The following is a 16494-nucleotide window of genomic DNA, read 5'->3' as shown; positions in this document are numbered from 1 at the left end:
TGAAGTAATTTGGTCGACCTCTGCGGTATTCGATGTGTTTAGTCCAAAGAGGATAAAAGGTATCATTGTTATGTCACACGAAACGCAACGAGTGGAGGGAAATGATAGGAAACGGCGAAAGTCGCCGAAAAATCGGTTGTCCGATGAGCGTTGAGCTGCGTCTTTCACGTGTTTCGCGAGTGTAGTAGAATAACGGTTGCTCGGGATCTGAATGCTTGAAAATTTGAGGTTGCATGTACCGAACGCAATATTCGAAGTGCTCCGATGAAGCGAGATTAACGCGTGGCAACAGCTATGCGAGGAAAACGCGTATAAATCTATGCACTTCACAGCGAGATCGTTTAACCGCGCAGTGAATAATTGTAGCAGCGAGCCGCAGTCGGCCCGATCGCACGCGCAGCTCGCAAGAAGCATGGAAAATACGAAACGAATGTCCCAGCGAGTGAATTCCGCCGCGCGAGGAACACGTCACGTACACTCGAGCGCGACAAACAAACGTTTTACGTAACGCAGTGTCGTTAGCGTTCCCTGCGCCGCGGTGCAGCGGGCGCACCGGCAGCCTTGATCAACGTTACTGCGCCGTAATCGATCGCCGGCTCCGTTTTCGTGCATAGACAATGACACCTGCCCGACACTTTCGCCGTCACCGAAGGTAGATCGATTTTCTCCGCTCGAATCCGCGTTTCGAGTTTCTTTCCCCGTTTCCCAGGCGTCGAGTATCGAATTTCATCCTCTTTCTCGGAGCAGGATATACTTTGTCGTCTTCGCGACCCGGCAATTTCCTTGTCCACCGTTATCCGAATAAATTACGTAACTTCTCCTTTCAGAGCCGAGGGAATACCAGCGCGCAACGATCACGCGATAGTCTCCTCCATTCCGGAGCGATTCAGCGAATCGACGAGAACGGAGACGTAACGGTCGCCTCGTCGCAACACGTCCGCCTATTACGGACACCGACGAAAGCATCGGTCCTTCGTCCGCGATCCTAGTGCTAGATCTAACTCCGGATCCTCCCCTATCGAGATGGATGATGAACGATGGAACGTCAGCAGGGAATCGGTCGAAGATGTCCCGTCCGAGTCGGTTTCGGCGCGAACGCGCGCGAGTCCCGCGATCGATCGCTCGACCGACCGGTCGAATTTCAGAGTTTCAATTTACCTTCGCTGGGCACGGTAGCATTCCGATCGTCGGTGCCTCCGGTGGTGCTCTTTAAGGATATATCCCCCGTCCCGCAGGAGCGCGGTTCGCCGAGCGCACCGCGAGACCCGGCAAAGAAGAGGATCGCAGAGGGCGGGAGAGAGAGGGCCCGGCTGGCGGTATATTAAACCGAACAAAACACTCTCACGTACAGCGAACTGTCACTGCCGGCGCGCGGGGCGGCCGGGTGTCTCGTCCCGTGGGACCGGCGAGACGAACACCTTGCGGGCCCGAGATCCCGATGATGCGGTGCGACGTCGCGGCGACGATTACCGTCGATCATCGAACCGAGAACGCCACCTCCGGGGATCCACCTCCGGATCCTCCTCCGCCGGGAACCAGACTACCCGTTCCCGAGCCTTTCCTTTTCCTCTTGCTCACTGTGTCGATCGTCGGATCTGTCGCCGTTTCACTGGTCGCGTACAACGCGGGGCAAAGAAGCAAACAACCGATCGGGCAGAGACGTACGTGGAAACTTATCCGAACCGTCTAACACTCAGGGTGGGGGGGGCTCACTTTTCTCCGATCTGCCACACGCGTGTTCGTGTCGTGTTCGTGATCGCCGATCTCGACGACTCGCGCGCCGCGTACCGTTGATCGATCTGTACTCGTTGAATATCGTCGTCTGGCGTTTGCGTACCGTGTCACCGAGACGATCCCGTTTTTCCTCGCAGACCGATTACGGGGGGCCGCCGATGGTTAGGTAATCCCGGACCTGCGAGACGCGACTTAGGGGGCTACCGCTCCGGCACGCACCGTTCTCCGCCGAGCGCCGAAGAACTAATAAAAGCTGGGACCCAGCTTGATACTGCGTAGGCCGCTTACTACTCCTTCCACCGCGGCACCGTCCTATCCCACCGACGTACACCGGACCGGGCCCCGACAGAGAGACAGGCAGGAGAGAATGCACGGACGGACGGACGGGACGGGACGGGACGGACGGGACGGGACGGTCGGACGGACGGACTGGCGTAAGGACGGATAGACGGACGGAACGGGTCGGGACCGGACGGGACGGGACGGGTTGGGATGCAATGGGATGCAATGGAACGGGTTGGGATCAGTTGGGACGCAATACGGACGATGAAGCAACAGGCGTAAGGACTTTAACGGGGATACACACACGCCGGTTAGGTCCGGCGAGCCGATCTTAGGGTACGGGCCTCGGTTGGAAGCCGACGCTAGGGGGTTACCTGTGCTCGTTGCTCCCGGTGCCGCGCGCACGCTGCTCCTCGCTCCTGCCGGCCGAGCGGACGTCACTCGGTCAAGGTCCCTCAACCGAAAACCACCGGAATTGCTGGAGCTCTTAATGGTGGAACTACCCGGCAGTCGAATCTGCGTTTCGAAATTTGTACATACGAAGTCTGAGAGTGATACTGAGGTTTCAGGTGAGTTACGAGTCGGTTTGAGGATCGCTGTGTTGATTTATTCGATCCGCGGAGGATGTGTTATGTGTTTAGTCATTGGAGAGAATCTGGTAGTTATAGTGTTAAGTCTCGCGTTGGCTGGGTTAGGAAGTGATAGTTTGTTTGGATTGTTGTGTATGGGGTATGCGTTCAGATGGAGATGTTTATAGAGGTACGGTTAGGGAATCGGAAATTTGTACGAGTACGCATTTAAGGGCGAATCGAGTGAATTCTGCGCAGCTTGGGCTGATTTCTTTGACACCGTGTGCCTCGAAGAGTTGGAGTCGAGTTCATCGTATATAGATTCATTTTTGGATTTATCGTCTCAGGTTGGAAAAGCGTGTTTAACGATTCGAGGATTCGTTGTCTAATATGGAGATGGAAGAAGCGAATCTTTCATTAAATGATTGATCGCATTATCGGATAGTCTTTCGTATTAACCGTTTACCTACTACAACCTGAGTAATTATACCGTCGAGCATCGATTACCTTTCCACGTCATCGAACATTACTATTGAATACAATCATTAGCATAGAGCACACTTCGTGACTACGAAGACTTGCCCAAGAATGCTGGCAACGGACGCGTTAATCGTCTGTGCCAGTGTACGGCCGAACCTTTCGCCCAACTCCGTACGTGTCCGACCGACGATTCCGTCGACCATTCCACGGACGAACCTCTATACTTGGCGCGAGGTTAGCCGCCACACGCGCGAGGGTGGCGAAGATCCTCTCGCGTCCGAGAAGGTGGCCGCGAAGGACGCCGCTCGGCTCGACCGGCGTTTCGCGGATCGCGTCGGTCCACGCACGGATTGAGACATCGGCCGCGGTAGGCGATGATCCGAGAAAATGCCGGAGGCGGGGCGCGCGGGGCGACGAGGACGCGGTTTGTAAAATATAGGCCGCGAGTGGGCTCCTCGCCGCTAGAAAGTTGCGCGGCGGAATGCCCAGTCGCGTTTTCCATTCAGCGGAACGTACCCGATTCCAAGGATGAGCCCGACACGCAACCGATCGGGATTTGCATTTAGATCAATGGAAATCATCCGGAGGAGATACCATTTCGCGGAAAGATTGTATCACTCGCCGCTGATACAATGGATGATCGCTGAATCCGTTCGCTAACGATCCATTAATTCGATTCAACGAGGAGCTGATTTGATGCTCTAGCTACCGACTCTTCTGCAGCTTGATTGCCGGTAGAATATGTGGGTCGGAATTGTGTAGACAGTATTATAGAGAACGAAATAACTATGTTTGTTTATTAAACTTTTACTAAACAAGAAACTATATATTAACGATGCTCAACTGAGAACGCGACTGCCACGGAGGCTATTCGCGATACTCGACTTTCGACGAAGGCCAACACACGACTCTTGACACACACTCGACATTTGCACTCGAAAATTCCCCACAGTCTCTCAGCAAACTCAGATCCCTTCGAAGCGTGACGGAAAACCTTGGCTACCTTGTGCACTTTCCCTCAACCACTAAGATCCCTCTTCCATTCCGCTCACTCCTAAAAATACCCTAAAACGACGCTAAATTCTAAATACTACATGTATACACAACCTAATTCAGAATTTTGCTAAATACAAAAGTGCACCTCAAGTTCGACGCGATAATACAATCATCTCGACTGCTCGATACGAAGGTCTACGATATAGATATAATAGACCGCACGATAAACGCAAATCCAATGTCAACAAACACCGGCGTACATGCGAGGCTAACCAGCGAAGTCAACGCGAGGCAACGGACGCGCGCGTCAGTGGCAGAGCGGCGGACGCGCCGGGAGAGGTGGAAATTGTGTGCATCGCTAAGTATCAAGGGTGTAGCCGCGACAGGACAGACAGAGTACAATTACAGGTGATTGAGGATCGGCGCGTCGCGGCGTCCTTTCGATTTTTTCCTGTTCGATCGCGGCCGCGAAGTAGTTACGGCTCGATCGTCGAGCGCTCGCTCGCGCGCGCGCACGCCGCTGCCCAATCGCAATGCCCGGCGCTCTTAGCAACCGGTACGCGTGTATTATGATTGGCGTAATCATCGCACGGGCGAATCAGCGAGACACCGGTCGGTATATATAAATAATTGAGCTTTAAAGCCGATCCACGGGTGCCGCGGATCTAGCTGATGAAGGGCGGACGGTTGATCCACATCGGACGCGCCACGTAACGGGCGAGAGTTATTGCGACGCGCGATGATGGCCAGACGCTGGGACCATTATGGGCCGTCTCGGTGTTGTTCGCCGGGGAATATTGCCGGTTAAATACCTGGCATCGGTGTTTTTTCGACCGCGACGAGACGGAAGTTCTGCGAACGATAGTCGGCTTTTTGGTTTCGGCCGAAATGGAGGCGAAGAGATTGCTAGAGTCCACGTGCTTGGGTTCGATCGTTAAATATGATGATCAAGGGTGGTTCGGGTAGATTATAGTAATGTGACGTTCGTGGAAGGATTTGCTAGGTGAAATTAGATCGAGGGAGGCGAGACTCAATCAACCGAGTCGCGAGATGAATTGCAGAATATTTCGGAATGTGAAATTAAGTGTTCAATAGATCACTGATAATTGAGTCGCTTAGACACCAATGGAGTCCACGAAGCAAACACTAGCTTAAATATTTCCAGAAGCTATAAACAGAAGAGCTCTCTGATCCAGGAAAAGCGACGGACCGAGTAAATCCACTATCAACTAGACATACCAAAAGATACAAAAAAACCGACTGAACCACGTCTGTCGACTCATCGATACGCTAAGTAGCGGCACAGCCACCAGCAACAATCCTCGACAAGTGACTCCTGAAACTCCGACAGCGCGATTCTCGCAACGAGCGACACCCGAGTAAACTTATCGATCGGCGAGTCGCAAGAAGCATCGGGAATGGTCTGCGCGGCATGATTTACGACAGGCGTAAGGTGTTCGCGTTACCTCGCGGCGAGGCTGGTGCCCAGGACACTTAGGGGATCAAAAGTTTTGCTGTCCTGCGCCGCTGCAGCGGCGGCTGCGGCGGCGGCGGCTTGGACCGCGTGGCCAGAGTGCTCGCACGCGATTGGCGTGCGTAAATGGGTGACGACTAAACTGCTGGAGATAATGATGATGATAATGATGATGATACCCGCGCGGTAGCGACGCACGGTGACTGAAATGGAAAGGCACTAGGCTCGGCCGTACGGCCGCGTACGTATAAACCATCCCGATCCGCCGTCTCCGTTCGTCTTTCGGTATCCGCTCGCCGGTTTCTCCGTTCCTCCTCGTCGCGGCACCGAATGGAGCCGGCCTTGAACTTACCGGGGCTGCTCTCTCGGCGCTAATGAAGAGTCAGACTGAGAGTCCTCTCGCGGTGGACAGACGTCTCTAATTGGCCTCGCCACGGACCACCTCTGGAACGAGGAAAGCCGAGTACGCGTTTAAACGGAGAAGTTATTTTCACTTTCTACCGTGTCGGCCGGCCCGAGCGTAACAACACCGGGGGAACCCACGGTCGCGCGCTCGCGCGTAAACGTGGACGACGGTTTCGCCGCGGCGGAAAACGACGTGGCTGAAGTTCGAGGCGCTCGCGGGTCGACCGGCAGGCTCCACGGCTGTGATGTAACCGAGCCGGCGCAGTGGGTGTTCTATGTACGATTGTTCGATGCCTCGTTGCGTCAGCTCAATGCGTCTGTATGACAGATGTGACAGATCTATAGGGTAACCTGCCGTCAAACGGTTTACTTTACGACTTCGTCGGCCGCGTATGACTAATTACCGCACCGCGAGCCACGGAACGGCCTGACCCACGGCTTTTTGCGCTCGCGCGACCGTGGAGAACCGTTGGTCCCGAAATATTTGATTTATCGAACGCAGCGGGAGTTTTAGTTTTTCATTAAGGTGAACAGAGGAATAGAGGTTCTTTCGAGTTGGGCTTTGTCTAGGGGATGAGAGTTGCGAATGATCGCTTTGACAGAGTTACTCAAATATGGCTGATAAGAATGGGTTTTCTTGAAGATATTTTCTTGATAACGCACTGGATGAACCGAATTTTCAATATATCGGATATAAGAGATACTAGAGCAATTTTTGAGGAAGCTTGACCGTCTCAGTAGTTGCAGTCGCGATTAACCCTTTGAACTCTGTAGGCTCCAATATTGCAGCAGTTAGAATATTAAATATTTCAATGAATCAAAGACACTACCCTAAAATTATTCGATTTTCCAAATTTTCTACTAAGAAGGAAAATATAGGATCGAAGGACTGTTATAGCATTTTTTATTTTCACTAGAGATACCATAGAAATTAGTTGCTGATAAATTACAAAACCGTCTGGAGTGCTAAGGGTTGAAGGATTTCCGTTTTATTCTGGAATGAGAAGCAGTAATAGAGAACAAATATAACGATTCAAGAAACTATCGCACCGAAAGTAACGAAACAAAAAGAACCCCATACTGCCAGAACTCGTACGAATCAAAGCAACAACCAACAACAGAACCAGCGAGCTCAAGAATGAACCTCGCAAAATCACCGAGTACAGAACGCGAAGAACGCGCTACTTCCCACCTGCGGAATAATTGAAAACTGTACTTATCTTCGAGGTAGCTATCGGAGGATCAGTCCCAGCGCAAACAAAGGAACGCCTCCTCGACGAGCGGATCATAAAACACGTCGATACGAATACTCGGAGTTCTTTCATCGAGCGAGTTCTCGGTACAAGATAGAATCAGCCTGGCAACGCGCGCGCGCGCGCGCGGATCGGATCGAAATCTGCAATTTTTCCGGAACCGGGCGCGTACTTAGTAACGCGCCGCGGCGACACGCGCTGTTCCGCGACAGCAGAAATGACAGTGCCTCGTTCCATCAACTAATCCGATAAAACCGCCCCGAACAATTCCGTCCGCTGATTATAGAATAAGCCCCGCTGATTTAATACCCGGCCTTTAAAGCGCGCTCGACTGGATCCCTGCCGCATAAATATCGCAACCCCCACCCCACCCCTCTGGTATCCGAGTAATCCTCGGACAAACTAACTACAACGGCCGGTAGGTGTACGACCGGGGACCCGCATTTCAAAACAAACGAGCGACAAAACCGGCATACATGGAAGTAAATCTCTTGGGTGGCTCGCGCGCGCTTTCTCTGATCGAGTCACGTGCGACCCGCGTCGCGGAAACTGTTACGAGACCCGACGCTGAGGCACCTTCGACCCATTTGCATCGCTAATTGAAACGTACGGAAAATCTCTGGATGATCGACCGATGTTTCGGTAGGAGCATTCTGGGAGTTTTCAATCGAATTGTGTTCAACAATGAATTGTAGGGTAGTTTCTTCAAGATTCATTAAAATATCTAATTTCTTAGGTCTTTTATTTTCCTTCCTAGTGCAAGATTTGGATGTGTGAAAAATTGAATAATTGTAGAGTAGTTTCTTTAAGCCTAGAGAGTTCAAAGGGTTAATACTAAGATTATTGAATGCGAAACAGTCTCCGAAGAATTCATCCGCGCGAAGGGGTTGAAGCTCGGAAAGCTACTCGAAAAATCGGTTAACATCGATTAAACCATGGACGACAGAGTAAGTATTCTCCAACGGGGGAATCGTTTATCGAACGGTTCACAGGTCCGTTGTTTTCGAGCCGCACGGTCTTTCCATCCGAGATGACTCCTGACCCTAGCGTCCACCCCTGCGGCTACCACCACAGTCTCGCGTCTCAATCCGTGGGAGTCGGTGCGCGATGTCGGATGCCCAATCGAAAGTATCTCGCTTTCGGATCGTGCCTTTATCGAAATGCGTTTAGTCACGATCGTTGCACGACGACGGTTCGACGGCTTGTATTAGAGTGCAGACCGTCAGCCGGGAGGCGACTGACAGCCTAAAAGGCTCCCTGGGCGGGTCGAAAAAAGGAGGCAGCGGGTCCTGTAATTAACCCTGCTGCGGTCCTCGCAGGGAACTCCGAACGTTTGAAATATTATTGGAAAATAGTGAAGCTGTTATCGATGAATAGTCAAAATAACAACGGCTTCTTTTAGAATTACTGTAAAGGTACAGCCACTTGTTCAAGAAATGATTGAAGAAGCTGATTTAACGATCGTGTCACCCCTCGAGTGACAACAGTACTTTGCTGCGGTCGTGTCACGTTGTTCAACCCTTTGCACTCTACAAATTTTCACTGGAAATACTCAGTATTTCATAATGAGCTGCAGATGAGATTTTCCAAAATTGATTTGACAAGTCGCGCATACATTGAGGGAAACAATTTTCTTTCGATATTTCATATTAATGCATTATACGAAGTTGAATATTAAAAGGGTTAAAATATGCAAAGGGTTAAGAAAGTATCATTAAAAAATTATCAATAATCACTTGAAACTCAGATATTTATAATACTCTGAAAAAGCATATAATATCCAACAAAAATATTATTCTTATAATCCTAAAAACTTATCGCATATTTACCAAAATCAACTGTAACCCATCGAGAATCATCTCTAAAATAAATCATCTCCTATCTGATAAGAGTTAGTAATGCTCAAAATAAAATACAAGGTAATTGAAATCTTAATAAATTCACAGTTCCAGTTTTTGTCAAGAATTTTTAAAGACGCTTTAAATGCTCGGCAGTTCTGGTGTTAATTCAGGATTATAAAATTACCATTAAAGGACACGAGAGTGGAAGTATATTCGATGCTTTATAAGAGAATCGACGCGACTAAACGATCTGCCTTCCGTTTCGTCTCGGAGGAATAGATTTCGGCGATGATGTTACCGTCGCGTTACGCCACCGGACCCTTGTAGTCCCGTTCGGATCCGGTTATTTATACGGTCGATAAATCAATTTCGTCCGGCTCGTTCGGCGAATTCGGATGGCGCGCGGATAACAATGCCGTGGGTGGGACGATTTGCATCCGATCGATCGATCGATCCGCCGCTAATTGATGCTCGTATAGAAACCGGGGTGTCGACACGCCGACCCTGGCAGCGTCCCGTGGGCGTTTTCGTGAAATACACCAAGAAATCGGGGACCGGCGTTACGTAACGCCGGGACCGGCGTTACGTAACGCCGATCAGGGAAATTATTAACGCGTTCCGTGCCATGGAAATTTTCGGTGATTGCTTGTGAACTGTACTGATTTTTTCAATGAAATATTAACCCTTAGCACTCCAGGTTCTTGTGTAATCTATCAGCAACCGCGACTAATTTTTATAGTATTCCTAGCGAAAATTAGAAATGCAACATATCTTCGATCTTTTATTTTCCTTGTTAGCAGAAAATTTGGATGTGTGGAAAATTTAATGATTTTAGGGTAGTTTCTTTGAGATTCATTAAAATATTCAATATTACAACTGGTGCAATATCGGAGTCTACAGATTTCAAAGGGTTCCTTTGCACTCGACAAGATTTTCCATTTTAAATATTTATTACTGTGCTAAGGGTTAATAGGAAACAAACTCGAAACCAGTCATTTTGACTAGTACATAGTTCTAGTGTTAAAGAACCAAAAGAAACAGATAATACGCACGATATCACGAAAGAATAAGAACAAAGGTAGAATCAGACGATATTACCGAAAAATCAATCCAAAGGAGATCATACGATGGTATCAAAGAATAAACGAGTGAATATTCACGGAATGATCATCGAAAGCAGCGATCCGAATACCTAAAAGCGAGGCACAGGCGAGCGGAACAAGAGGAGACGGGATAAGAAAGCCGACAGCGTTATTTGCGAGTGGAAACACGAGCGAGGCGGGCCGCTCGGAAGAGGGCTCGCCGTAACAAACCGTTCCTCGCCTATCGGCGCAAAAAGCTCCGCTTAAAATTATGCACCATAGGATCGTGGCCTCGCGGTATGTTTTACCGCCTACCGGTAATCACTATACTAGACGCGCGCGCGGCCGTCTCGTTTCCGAGGGTCCCGACGACGGTCTACCCCTGTCGTATACGCTCGTGCGAGGGCGACGAGGGTTGGCGAACAAAGAACCGACTGTCGAGCTTTCGTTTACCCTTAGCACAGTGTATTTTTATGCTACGACTAACCGATAGGGAATTACTGAAATAGAATTCTCTTTCAACCCCTTGCTGCAAAGACATATACGAAGTGATTACCTTAGGCGCCTCTCAGTCGCCAATTGAATTGACACAGCAAAATCGTAGAGTTTGACATTTAATATTAAACTTTGTACCATGCATCGACATGTAACATATTAACCCTTTGCACTCGAGGGGCGACTCAAAAAAATTAAAAACTTTGTTATTTACCATTAACCTTTGGTATTTGGTTGGTATTTGATTAAAAAATCTTGAGTATTTCAAATGAAAAACTTCTGGAGTGTAAAGAATTAATAAATCATTTCCGAGTAAAGTAAAATTCCTTGCAAGACAATCGAATTCATTTCCAGTGTGAGAGGTTAAAATATTTTAAGACAATTTCGATGATGGGTCAAGGAAGATATAATAAACCTAAACTCTTTCGCTTCAGGATTTCGCTACTCAGGTGAATTCGCAGTATAAGGGAGTTCTAATCTGTAAAAGGGTGAATTTGCAATGCAAGACCTATGTAACTTTCCAGCGCAGACAAAAGGCTAATAACGTGTATTTCACGGTAATGCTCGCGCCCTAATCCTAGAGGGATCGTTAAACCGATGCGGTACCGATACGCGCGCACCGGTGGGCCCCGGCGCGCGGTATCGGTTCACTTTCTACCGAGAATTTAATAACGGTGAACTGTGGGCCGCCGAGCAGAACGCTCATTATGCGCCGCGAAATTGTTCTTATGGAAATTAAACGGAGCCGGCTACCGGCGAATAGGTGACGTTAGTCGCCGCTTAAGTAAGACCAATGTCTGGACCGAGCACACGTCACCCGGTTTTTGCGCGGGCCCTGCCGGAGCACGCGGTTTACGACCGTCTCGCGACCCGACCGGCAAAAATTCTGCCCTCTACCCGCGTCTTTCGCCGCTCGCGCTTCGGACACCGGGTCGAGCGAGTCACGTTTTCGGTCCACGTGGCTCGAAAGCGTTTTCGTTGCCGGTAGATTCAGTTCTTGAAGCGTTGCAGCTGTATTTGGAGAAGTAAGTCTTAACACTAGAAATACCGTACTAGTCAGAATGATTTTGATTTTTTTGTTTAGCAATTATTGATTCGAAGCATTGAATCTTCGAAATGATTTTGAAAATAGTTTCATTTGAGTACTATAATGATTGTCTGAAGAAATTGAAAATAATCTATTACAATTTTTATGGGAATTGCGTATTAATCGTACTAAATGCTCGGTAGTTCTAGTGTTAAGTAGAATGAGAGCGTGGTTTAATTAGTGATCGAGGGTTGAGTAAGTGCTTAACTGTTTCGAATAGAACTGTGACTTACTGGTTCATTTATCAATGTACCATGGAGTCGATACGGTTGTCGACTTTGTTTTCTGATTTTTCTCAATTTTAATGGAGTAGATAATACTCTTTTTAGTTAGTCTGAAAACGGTTGAAATTTCAACCTATGATTACTGAGACTTTCTTAACGTAATGTATTGAAACGTGAACTTTGATAAAGTTCAATAGGAAAAATGTATTGAATAATGTGAATGTCGCGGTGTTTTTGTTGCTGATCTATATTTCAGTATATAGACAGGTTTTACTGACGTATGTGTACACGTGTATACATATTTACCTATATCGATCGGGCAGAATCGTCCGCCCAAGGGGTGGTTCACGAAACCTGTTCCATCCGAGTATCACTGCCGAGAGTGTCGGCCGACTATGTACGCAACGTGTATGTACGAGCATGTCTGAATATGTAATTATATCTTATTCAAGCCAGTTTATGCAAATTCCCGTGTGATTGCCGGCTGCGCGTCGCTGGGCGCGACGATTTTATCACCGAGAGGATGGAACTTTCAAAGGGGTGGTTTTTCCTCTATTCGGATCACGGTGTTTACGTCAACGGTCTACGTTGTCCCTTGATATTTCGAGTACCTTGAAAATTTCGTATTTTTCTCGAGTAATTGCAGATAATTGGATCGTAAGGATGTTGAAAATTTCTTTATCCCAAACGGGTTGCCTTATTCCAGTCATTCCGCGTGTCGCAGAGTTTCAAATTTCACGTGGGGGAAGGCTAAACGTTCAATGTCTACAATTTCGAACCACTTCTACAGCTACACCAAACCTATTTCTACATTTAACACACTGTGCGCCGACGACTTAAGAGACATTTAGTAGAGTAGCTAAAAAAAATATTCAAAATATTAGACATTTTCGTAAAATAGTACATTTTAATTGCATATTCGTCATATCCAGAAAAGGAAATCCAGAAATCCGCATTATTGCGCTCAATGTGTTAACATTCCGAACCTCTTACTCCAACCTCCAAAATCTCAACCCTCCTATACCAACACACAAAACCTCAAACTATATCCCAATCAAAAGCATCAAACCCCATTCCCACATCAACAATACCAAACCACCCGTTCCCCACCAAAAATTCCACATCTCCGCTCTGAACGGGACCGAAAAAACAATCTCCAATAAAATCCACCCCGAACGATCCCCCAACTGGCCAGCTGGTGCTCGCGAAGGATCCTCCACCGAAACCTCGAACGAAACTTGCTTAACCCCTTAACTTGCACGCTCGAGTTAATTCGAGCGCGCAAAGCAGGCCAAACTGTGAAAATAACAATGTGAAAGCAAAGGAAAAAAACAGTTTCATTGATATTTATCATTTACATGGGATTGTAAGCTGTAACGCTTATTTATTCAAGAATAAAATACAGCCTTTTTCCATGGAGCAAAAGCGCAGTATATCAAAATTGATTTTTTTGGCCGGTTTTTTTCAAGAAAACTGTGCGTTCAGGGGTTAGCCGCCTAGCTCGGCCTGTCCCCTTCGCGCACCGCATTCCAGGCTGTCTTTAATTATCGGCTCTTTCAGCGGCTCGAAAAAAGCAGGCTACGCAAACCGAGCGACGTAATAACGAGCGCGGCCGACGAACGGGGGTCGGAGGGATCTGTCCGCTCGCTCGCTCGCTCGCTCGCAGACTCTCGCACGCTGGTCGGCTTACCTTGAGGAGGATTCCGCGGTGGCTTCGATCTAGCCTACCCACGCAAAAATAAAAGGAGGGGGGCCCCGTTTACAAATGGCGTCCAGGTGTGTAACTACGGTAACGGCACGCCGGAGAATACGGAATGCGTATATACCCGGGGCACCGGGGTACATACGCGCAGGGGGTTCGAGCCGAACGAGCCAGGTATGCGAAGTGGTACAGACGTGTAACTGCCGTGGAGGCCTCCCTTTTTGCGACGCGGCGGACTTACTGCTACAAGAAAATAACATCATTACACCCGTAGGCCGGGATACGGGCTGCCGCGTTCGGAACCCCTTCGACGGAAGCGGACGGGGTGTCCTGAAAGGGCGGCCGACGTTCAACCCTTCGTCGTGTTCCGGGAGCAACGAGATCGCGTTGCTTTGGGGAATATTAGTAGGTTCTCGTTAGATAATTCACTGAAGGAGCTTACTTCAACGGGGTGCGATGAAAATCTTGACAGTTTTCTGTAGCTACGCTTTTCAGTAAATAAAAGTAGCAACGATTATTACCATCTTTGCTTTGCAGTGAGCATCAGTCATCGATGACTGACATGGATAACGAGTTAACCCCTTTCATTCGTGGCGTCCTCATGTAAGGGCATATTGAATAAATGCTTGGTGTATCTAAATTCGGGAAATTTGTTCGTAAGGGTTGTCCTCGTATTGCCATAACCATAGGAATAGTTAAACAGGAAACGATGCATCGCAATATGCTCGAAAGTGTGTACGCAGCTTAAAAGACACACGATAGCCTGGGAAAAGGAGTAGGACTGGGCGAGCAGACCGTCGCATGTGACGCATCGAACATGGTAAACCGCCATAGAAATCGGAGGTCGGTTGGAAATCGATAAATAAATGTAACGAGCCTCTCGCCGGGTTCGGATCTGTCGCAGTTAATACTCGTAAATATAATTACACTGCGCGCCGGGGCTGTCGATGATATACGCTGGTAAGTTGTAACAAAATAGTAATAAACCGAAACCGGAATCACGAATGCATAAACGTACGCGGAAAAAGGTAAGGCTAAAATAACGGGGTTGAAGTGGCAACACCCTGATATACACGTACGACCAGTTCCAAAAAGTTGAAAAAATTCTTAAACACCGCTTCTACGTAGCTATAATTCTGTATAAGCCAATAATCTCCATAGAAAATGAAGACAAAGAGAGAATTAACGCGCGTTTAGTCCTGCTAACGCAACCAAACGACAGAGGAAACAATTATTTAAACCTTCGCGATCGGAGATTCATCAAACTACAGAAAACCCTCAACGAATAAACCTAGATTAAAGTAACTTCAAAGTTACAAAATATACTCGTTTCAATAAAACTATTGAAACTATCGAATACACTGTTAATTTGTGTTCAAACGTTGATATTTATTAAATTCATACTGCATAAATTTCGTCATAATCGCGAAGCAAAATTGTAACTTCAAAGTTACAAAATATATTCGTTTCAATAAACCTATTGAAACTATCGAATACACTGTTAATTCGTGTTCATATATTTATTAATTTCATACTACCTAAATTTTGTCACAATCACGAAGAAAAATTCGGTCCACAGAGGGTTAATTAGCGTTTGATCCGTGACAGCCGTCCGTGATTCCACAAACCGCGCCGCTACAGGTGCGCGAGCGAGCGAGCTGATAGAACGGCAGGATATACGCGCGCCGCGAACGCTTCCCTCCCCTCCCGGCCGGCAGTTTCTCGTATTACATTAGTTTATTTGACCGTTTTACTTTCGGCCGGGGCGCTACTTTCGCAGCCCGGCGTTGCATCCTGCAACGTCACGAGCGTTTATCCGTTTTACGTCATTTGCCATGCCCGCGGTGTGAAACTGATACCACGGCGAGCGAGCGAGCGAGCGAGCGTTCATTTCCGCGGGGTTTCTGTTGCTCGTTCCGCGCGCGAGATGCGCCGGATAGCGTGAAGAACGGATTCGCTCTCACGTCCCGCTGACGTTTAGAGGATATTAGAATTATGGATAATTAATCAGCAACGCGAGGAGATCCTACCGCCTCGTCCTAGGGTTTAACACTCATCCGCTTCCTCTCCGGCGATCCGTTTTTCCCCCGGTTTCTTTCGGTTATCATTGTTCCCGATAGCACCGCTCGCGCAACGGGAAGATGTTTTCCGGGGGATCCGTTCGTTCGCAGGTTTTGCGGATCAAGTTCATCCTCTCGCAAATCAGCTTCATCCTTTTGCTAATCGAACTCACCCTTTTGCCCAATGAAATCAATATGCGGTACACCTACCGGTAACGTAAGCGTCGATTTCTTGCTAACCAATTAACGTTTGGTGCTTTTTTCAATAGAACGTACACGCGGAGGTGCTTCACCCGCAAAACAGTGAACTTGGAGTGGAAAAGTTATAGTAATTAACTGCGCTACGGTCTTTATCTTGTCTATGCGTTTGAAATGTTATTAGAGAAATAGAAATATGTAGTCCGGTAAGTGGTTTTTCTTGTACCATTTTGGAATTTAAGGTATTCTCAATGAAATGGGACCAGTGAGTGGGAAATGGTTGAACCAAACAGTGTTAAGATTAATGCGTAATTAATTAATTGACGAGAAAAGACGTGTCGAAGTATAGACTACATTGTGTACTATTTGTATGAAATTGTAAATATAAGTGTATTATATTATTTTTATTATATAAGTATATTATTAATGACAAAGTAGCCGTATTCAGAGTTGAGAAATAAATCATAGGCGAAGGGGTTAATGAAAGATCGAAGCGAAACAAAGAAGGATTACATGTTCATGCGAAAAAATCAAGAATTCATCGGTAAAAGTAGTATCGCGTCAAGCTTTACGATGACGCGTATACGCGTCGAACACAGTTAACTGGTTAAT

General features: G+C 47.7%; 1 protein-coding gene across 4 annotated transcripts in view; it reads right to left on the bottom strand.

Moving 5' to 3' along the window:
• Positions 1-16494, bottom strand: part of blo (bloated) — a 298251-nt gene that overhangs the window by 146564 nt on the left and 135193 nt on the right. The window contains exon 1 of one of the 4 annotated variants that reach the window (XM_076371772.1): positions 1159-2028. The exons of 2 other annotated variants lie outside the window; for them this stretch is intronic. The gene's annotated coding sequence lies outside the window, so the exon portion shown is untranslated. Of the gene's footprint in view, positions 1-1158; positions 2029-16494 lie in introns of those variants that run through there. One more of the 4 variants, XM_076371773.1, reaches the window with a different exon arrangement.

The sequence above is a fragment of the Nomia melanderi genome, chromosome 10 (assembly GCF_051020985.1).
Source record: "Nomia melanderi isolate GNS246 chromosome 10, iyNomMela1, whole genome shotgun sequence".
In the NCBI taxonomy this organism is placed as follows: Eukaryota; Metazoa; Arthropoda; class Insecta; order Hymenoptera; family Halictidae; genus Nomia; species Nomia melanderi.
The sequence above is the reverse complement of the archived record's forward strand: the minus strand, read 5'-3'. Positions and strand labels throughout refer to the sequence as shown.